The following is an 8855-nucleotide window of genomic DNA, read 5'->3' on the forward strand; positions in this document are numbered from 1 at the left end:
ACTTGAACTGTATGTGCAACACATTATTAACTGCGTGCGTTACGTGCATAATCTGACACGGCTAATGCATAATTAATTGAATTATCAAGTTACATAAAACATACACATATATGATTTGCATCGTCATTGTTTCGGGTCAGTATTTGGTTTGATACTTACTCTTAAGTTTAAAACTGTACGATTTTTTTTTTTTTTTTTTACTGCTAGTCTTCTTTTTCTTCTCTTTCGTTGCGTTATTGTTTTAATATTGCAAGTAACGCGCTGTACCTTTTTTGGTAATGATGTTGGAATTAATTTGCTTGACGTGATTAGGTGAGAGTCAAAATATTATTCTAATACCATTTATAAAGCTAAATTTGTAGGATTTTATAGATATTTAATAATAATAATGCACTTATTTAATAATAACAATGCATGTCTCTAATTCCAAGCTTGCAATGACGGGTATAATAATAATAATTATTATGTGTATGTTACGCTTGATGTGCGAGTAAGTAGGTCAGGTATAACATAGAAGAGAAGAATTCTGTCATTTTTAAGAAAAACGACAGTGACGATGTGGAGCCCTTAGATTTAGAAAATTAACGTGCGAAATTGCAAGAATTAGGCGAACCTGTCGTTCTTGGGCTAACCTTGAATACGTTTGGCAAAAAAAAAAAAAAAAAAAATCAAAATTTATTCAACCTCATGTGGATGTTAGTCGTCACTTTGGAATGTTCACCTTGGCAGTCGTGTAGTTGGCTTGGTGGACCTGTTTTGTCGTGAGCAGTATCAGGACTCGACTGGGACTCATCCCTAGAAAGGAATGAAGGTTTGGTGGTGTCAGGAGATTGTTGATGACGTTTAAATCTGCAGGACTCAGGTAATACAAATTTTCCTTAATCTTGTTGAACAACCAGGAACTCGAAACTTCTAAAATTAATATGGCGCCGATCACACTATCATCATAATTTCTGACGCATGAACTTTAGTGAGTATTCATATTTGTGGTGTTATATATGTGATGAAAATGCTTAATATCAAAATGTCAAGTTAAAAATTTGTGCGGCGTCACACATCCCCGACATTCTTTAATTGTGTCTCCACTGATGTAGTCTAAGTTACGTAATAGGCTGGTAGAATCTTCTGGAACAATGATGGTGACATCGATTGGTCTTTATTGCTACGTTATCTTATTAGTGTTGCTACTTCGACATAGTTGGAAATATATATAGTTTGAATAAATCTAGAAATTAGATCGCTTTGAAATTTTAGATATTTACTTTGTTTTTTCCGGATTACATAACAAGTTTAGCTCATGATGTCGACTAATGTAACATTGATCTCGGTCATGGATGTACCTGAGGCATCAGCTTGCTGCCCTTAATTACAAAATACTAAAGATCATGTATCTAGGTGAATTCTTTAGTTCTAAGGAAGAAAATGGCACAAGATTTAGTTTTCTTAGTAACCTGTTCCCAAGTAATTAATATGAATAATGGAATAACCCAAAAACATTGTCCAGTATATTTTTTTTTCATTTGCATGTTCATTTGTATATAGTTCACGTTTCATTTATTATGTGTGGCTTAATGGCTAGATTAAATGATTTAATGTTACAGTCACAAAGAGCGTTCCTCGTATCTGTCATTGTAGTTTTCTCTCCAAATTTTGAAATGGAAAAATTGTGAAATGATGACATACATAAGTGAGGATATTATCGCTCAGTAAATCGACACATGCTATTTGACAGTGTGAATATTGAAAGAAAATGGGTTCATGAAATATAATGTTGTTAGAATGAGAAGGATAATAATCGGTTCATATGCCTTTTTTTTTTTTTTTTTTTGTTATGCCTTGTACACCTGTAGCAAAATAAGATCAAACCTTTAATGTTAGATATGCATGCTGCCTTTATGACGACGATGGGATAGTCATATTGCATGACCAAAACATTGAAATTTCTTTTATGATACGATTTATTCCATTGTAAGAAAATACAGCCGAAATTCTGTTATAAATTTTAAATAGTCAAAAGTTTATATATTTGATTTATGACTGGAACTTTTAGTAATTCATGATTTCTTTTTTTCTTCTTCGGATCTTACTTGCTAAACTGAATCGATGTTAACCATCTTAGCCAAAATTTTGAATATTTGTTGTATTTCACCATCTGTAAGCAATAAAAGAATTCAATAATGGAAAGGTTGAGTATAATATTTCAAGTTTTATGTTATAATAGAATAATACTACAGTAATGAACGTAACTGCACCTCATTTCAAAAAGTTACAAGAAATAATTTTGTTTCTCACAATCGGTTGCTGCTTTAGCTCAGAATCTTGGAATCTAACTGAGAATGATTTCAATCAATTAATAACTACAAATATACAAAATGTTATTTTAGTTCGTAGTATATTATTTACTTTAGTTTTAAATCATTCTATATAAATACAATGGATTAAACCAGAAATTTCTTCAATTGGCTACTCCAATTCAGGATTTGCCTGGTATGTTTTTCTCTTTTCTTTTCTTTTTGGCATGAAGAGAATATTTTCTTCAGTGTGGCTGTACTAGCAAGAATTATTCTTAAACCAAAATTTCAGTTTTACTTCAATTGGCGACACCAGCCAGAATTTGTCCATTCTGATATTTTGTTCATATACCAAAATTTAGTTTTACTTCAACCAAGCTGACGTGAAAAATCTTGTCTGAGCAATGCGAGTAGGAACATGCCTAATCTTGCCTGATTCTGCATCATTGTGGTCGTACAGTAACTTGTTTATTTCAGTTTCAGCTGTGTTTCTGTGCAGATGTTTATGTCGTGTTGAGTGCTTAAGACTGAATACTTATTGGGGTTGCTGCAAGATAGTGTTGTTCATCCTGTCAAGTGATAATTTGGCCTCCAACGATGTCGCAAAGTGAATTAGAACAGTGCAGTGTAGGAAAGGAAACTAAAAGTGAATGCCACAAAAACAGCTATACACGGGTGGTCAAATTGCATTGTATTATCAGTGCATCCGAGAAAGAATTGTTATCTAGTTGATTTGTTAACTAGTGTTTCTAAACATCATAAAACATATTACTTGAAGAAGTATCAACATTATCAGACAAGTTGTTTTGATCCCTTTAATTGCCACAAGTATGAATATTATTAGACAAGTTGTTTTGATCCATTTAATTGCCACAAAAAACCAATCACTAACGCTTTGCGAAAATTAAGTGTTGATTTTGCTAATGAAATTAATAAAAACATTGACTCTGTAAAGGCTATTCCTGGACAAAAGATATGCGGTAATTGCAGAAACAAACTTGGGATTTCCTTTGAATGCAAAGACGTGGCCGGATTTAGTGAACACGATGTATCTGTTTTAGAAGAATTTGTCGCAAAAACGAAATTGTAGAGCATCTTAATTTTTCACTTACAACATTAGGGGAGTCACCTCTAAAAGTCCATGGCATTCCGTCACACAACAAGCCTGACGAAAAAAAAAAAAAAAAAGTTTGACTCAGCAAGTTTTGCTCTGAAAAGTAAAATAAGCAAAGTTGTGAAAAGAGCTTGTCTCTAAACAAGATTCTTGTAAAATTTCAAAAGATGTGAAACAAAAGGCTCATGATATGGATAAATTTCTTGATTTAATAAGGCCAAACTCCAAGGTAAAATCACTAGAAGAGAAAAAGAGTACAACTGTTAACTTTAGTGCCCTCATTTTGGAGCAGGACACAAAATGTCGATGAATTTAATGTGAGTGAATATGCCGTTCGGCAAGCAAGGCAAGTTCTGAAGAATAAAGGAACTTCAGCGCTTTCTGAATTGAGAAAGGGAAAACAGCTGAGTGAAGGTACAATTCAAGTGGTAAAGAATTTCCACGTTGATGATGAATATTCCAGAAAAAATTGTAAAAAACAGTGAATATATCAAAAAATATTACACATGGAGAAGCGATTATTACTTGGGAATTTAAAAGAATTACACTCCTCATTTAAACATCAACATCCTACCATTAGAACTGGATTTTCTAAATTTTGCACGCCAAGTTCTAAGTGGTGTGTATTAGCAGGTTCTGCTGGGCCGTGTGCGTGTGCACAATACATCAAAACGTTATTCTCTTACAGCATGCATGTCATATAGAAGAGACATCAAGACTTGATCCGTCCTCTGGTTAGTTCTGTGCATAGTCGGGATTGCATGCTGAGGCATTGTTCCGTGTGTCCCTCCAGTGAAAATTTGAGGCAGCTTCTGATAGCAAAATTCCAGGATTTTGATCCTGGGGAGGAAGTAACATATTACCAGTGGGTATCAACGGACAGAACAGAATTGGTGAAAAGTACTGTCACACTGGACGAGTATGTGATAATTTTGATACGAAAGCTTGAAAAGCTTGCGCCACATTCATTTATTTCCACGGCACAGTCACATTTCTTAAATGACAGAAAGAAAAATCTTGTGCCAGAGACAACCGTCGTTCTGATGGACTTCAATAAAAATTATTCCTACATAATTCAAGACGAAGTTCAAGGATATCACTGGTCTACTGATTTCTGTACCCTACAGCCAGCAGTACGATATACACGTCTTCCTGGATCTGCAGACCTGAGTGTTTCTAGTTTGTATGTGATATCAGATGACTTGGAACACACTGTCGCATTTGTTTATGAGACTCAGTAACAAATACCTTCTTTTCTGAAAGAGCAATTTCCATATGTCAAAAATGTAAATTACTTTAGTGATGCATGCGATGCGCAGTACAAAAATTGTAAAAACTTCATGAACTTGTGTAACCATTATGACGATTTATCCTTAAGTGCAACATGGTCATTTTTTGCTACAAGCCATGCTAAATCCCCATGTGATGGTATTGGTGGGACAAGTAAACGTCTGCTTACTAAAGAAAGACTTCAAAGATGTTCCGATTTTTTAAATACGCCAGAAAAAGGTTTTACCTACTGTAGATCTCGCAATTGAACATATAAATTTCAGACTGCTGAAAAAAGAAACTCTCATAGATACACGCAAAAAAATAAAAAATCGTTTTTCTGGTGCAAAAACAATTCCTGGAACATGATTATATAATCAGTTCTCTCCTCTAAGCCAAACCTGGATTGGGACAAAGCGAATGAGTGCTGATCCAGATTTCGGTTCCATTTTTCATTTTACTGAAGAAAAGGCATCTTCTCGAATGAACATCGCGGACATCATCACTAATTCGTATCTTTTGTGTGTTTACGATAACCATTTTTTTTTTGGGGGGGGGGTTAGCGTTAGGTAAAGATGAAGAGGAAAATGATGTTGAAGTCAAGTTTATGCATCCTTTTGGACCAGCTCCATCCTTTTACTGGCCTTCTGCAGGAAAAGACGACGTGTTTCATGTTCCGATATCCAATATTATTTTTTCTGTGTGCGCCCCCTTTACTAAAGGTACTGGAAGAATATATTATTTCTCAGATAAGGAGGTTCAGGTTGTGGATGAACAATACTGGCTGCGTTTTGCTTAAACGAAGTAGTAAGTTCCTTCAGTCTCAAATAGTGAAATCCAATCACTGTGATGGGCACATGCTGAAGTAAGAAATTGATTTCATGCACAAGGAGTTTTCCACATTTCTTTGGTTACAAATTTTCAATTTAATGTAGTGGAAAAGTTCAATCATTATTTTTATTTCGTTATGAAGACTAAAATGTAACTGTCGTAAATGTTGATAAAAAGAAGTACGAAACTGAGTTTTAATCTGTACTTCGTATTCGCCTTGTTGTTATTTGTAAATTACCTAATCCAGTACTGCCCCCACCCCCGGACTGTCATATAGCCTTCATTTCTACGTTATTTGAAAGATGGTAATAGTATACACGAGAACCCCCTGATCTGCGTTTTTTCTGTATTCTATTACCACTTCTACACAAAATACCATAAATATTCTACGTATTGCAATAGTAAAGTGCACAAGACATGCGATATGCGTTAAATTCCCCCCCCCACACACACATAGTCATAGATAAAGTACAAGGGCACTACACATGCAGATATAAAGTACAGGTACGTCCTTTTTTATTTTCGTATCAGTCGATAAGTAAATAAAAGTCGCTTTGTAAGTTCGTACATACTCAATGAATAATCCCTAAAAGTACGAGCGTCCTGCTCCTTCGGGAACTGATGCAGCTTCATGTATACTATATCCCCGAATTATTTTTCAATTGGGAAGACGTACTTTCATAAAAGTAATTTACAAATAGGAACAACAGGACGAATACGAAGTACAGATTAAAACTCAATTTCGTACTTCCGAAAAAAGTCTTGGACCCCTTCTGCTAAACATGGGGCTTCTTTTTTTTTTTCGTTTCGTCCGGCGATACAGCAGTAATGCTAAGATGAGACCCCCATATATTTTCATTATTTATACACTACTCTTGTATTAAAAAAAAAAAAAAAAAAAAAAAAAAACATTATTCTTTCGTAAATTTCATAAACCTGTGCTTACCTAAACTGCGATAGCACCAAAATGTATGTAAGGGACGATGCATTTTCATTCACTTTATATTTGCATCCAGATTATAGAACTGCACCGCTTTCTTCTTCATCAACTAAATGCCAGAAACTGCAAAAAGTTGGAGAGGTCTTAAGTAATTAAGTATATACTAAATTAATAAAAACGTTTTACGAAAGTATATGCATCATTAACATTGTTCTTGTTCCTAAAGTAAGAGGATGGAAAGTGTGGGAATAACCCATTTCACCTGCATAAATAAATAATTCACAATAATAAACTTATTCTTGTATTGAGACCATTATCGGTCAAATAGGTGTGTGCACCAGCACTAAATCCTGTGTGCTATATTTGTAAAATTGTCTTATGTGTATATCACACGGAGGATTTGTGATTCAGGAATAAAATTGAATAAATACAGGACACAATTGGGAAGATAGTACACAATCGGGAAAAAGGTCAAAGTCAGGAAAAGGTCAAAATCGGAAAAGAAGTTCAGACAGTGAAAGAGGGCTGAAAACCAACTTGAACAGGGAAAAAAGTTAGAGGAAAGTGGGAAGTATAAAATGAACAAGAGAAGAGTATAAAAAAGAAAGGAATATACAAATAAATTATCCTTAAATAATTCTTCGTCCAAACAAGTGTTATAAAACGCAATTCACATGAATGTTATTATTGTCTACAATTTTAACATTTTTATTAGATCACAGAGACAATATTAGCTGATGGTACTCACAATGAATAGAATGGCTTTTGCAGAAATCGTGCAATTTGTTATGCAACACCTTTTCATTTCAAATTTACATATAGAACTTGGGTTCCACTCAATTGATGGTGTAAAATTGAAAACGTCTTGGCTTTGTTACTTTTACCATGTACAAAATCTTTCTCAGATTAACTTTACACGCTCCAGTTCGTCTTCATTTGCATCCAAAGTAGGTCTGGTTTAGAAGTATTTTGCGGCAAATAACGTTGGAGTGTCTTTATTGATAAGCCATGTTCAGTTCAATTGCACGAGAAATACTCACTAACTTGATCTATCATAGATGGTCCTTATTAGCTACCATTCTTTACGAACCACATAAAGCTACTAACTGTAGTATACAAAGTAAATTGCATTATATTTCGTGGGAGTTTAGCATCCCTTTCAACACTAAGGTTATAATGAGACATGGGCCTACTGTTTCACGTGGAATCCGAAACATATGGGATTACGCCAGGAATCGAAACCGGATCTCCTGGGCCAAAGACGCGTATGTTAACGATATAGTTCAAGACAATGTAAATTTAACCTTGCTTTTCTTTAGAATGAATATACCTTGGTCAACTTTATATCCAGGGGCTCATTTTGAAACACACTATTTTAGAGGAAAAAGAAAAAAGGTATCTCCAAATATTCAGTAGCTTGGCTAACTTAACCCAATTTCATATACTAAGTTCAACTAATAAAAAAAAATATTTTGAATGAAAAGCAATTTCTAATTTACATTCGCAACGGATTTTTTTTAAAGCAATCGCTGAATCTTGTCAAGTGGTAGACCGTCAATGAGATCTTAGCAAGTGTGCCATCTAGCACATGTTAGACATGAACTTACAAGTTATGTTACTATTATCATATAATTATTTAATATGAACTTCTGAAAATAAAGTCATAGATTAAATTTGGAAATTATCATTTATTGTTTCAATAAAAAAAATCGAATTACAACTGAAGAAGGCGGTTATAAAATTTTGAATTATCGTTTCAAAATAAATTTGAATCTTTACACTGCTTCAGTTTTTACATTCGGTCAGTATATAACTTCCGATAAACATTATTACGAATGTAACATGTTTTACATATCCATAGCTTGCCGGTACAAAGGGAAAAAAATAAACATATAGATGATACAGTATTAGTAGCTTCTTTGGCAGTTAAACATAGAATATTACGCTTCAATGGAACAATCCTATTAATTCTAATTATTCATTGATCCATTCATTTTTCATTTGTGATTCAGGAAAGTGTCAGGAATAAATAAATACAAAAAAATGAAGAGAAAATATGTTTCGTGCACTTTCGTCACGTATTGCATATGTGCCCTCTTGTGTCACCTCCAATCTTATATACTACATCATTATCATTATTATTATTCCTTCTTAGGAATCATAAAGTATATGTTCGTAACATATTCTTCATTTGTTTCTATGACACCACAGGGTCACATTTTCTTACAACATCACAAACACTAGAGCTCCCTCGTGGCTAAGCGGTTAGCATACGCGCCTTTGGCGTGGGAGACCCGGGTTCGATTCCCGGCGGGAGCTCATGTGGTTCGGATTCCACGTTAATCAGTAGGTCCATGTCTCATATAGCCTCGCTGCTCAACGGGACGCTAAACTAAAATCAACTCAACTC

The 8855-nt window shown here is 34.3% G+C and overlaps 1 protein-coding gene across 1 annotated transcript in view; it reads right to left on the reverse strand.

The window, feature by feature from the left end:
• The window catches only part of LOC145663076 (uncharacterized), an 89322-nt gene extending 82540 nt beyond the window's left edge, over positions 1-6782 (reverse strand). Inside the window, exon 1 of the mRNA XM_081729288.1 lies at positions 6452-6782. The gene's annotated coding sequence lies outside the window, so the exon portion shown is untranslated. The remainder of the gene's footprint in view (positions 1-6451) is intronic.
• Between the last annotated feature and the right edge of the window lie 2073 nt (positions 6783-8855).

The sequence above is a fragment of the Thermobia domestica genome, chromosome 10, assembly GCF_964235325.1.
Source record: "Thermobia domestica chromosome 10, izTheDome1.hap1.1, whole genome shotgun sequence".
Lineage (NCBI taxonomy): Eukaryota > Metazoa > Arthropoda > Insecta > Zygentoma > Lepismatidae > Thermobia > Thermobia domestica.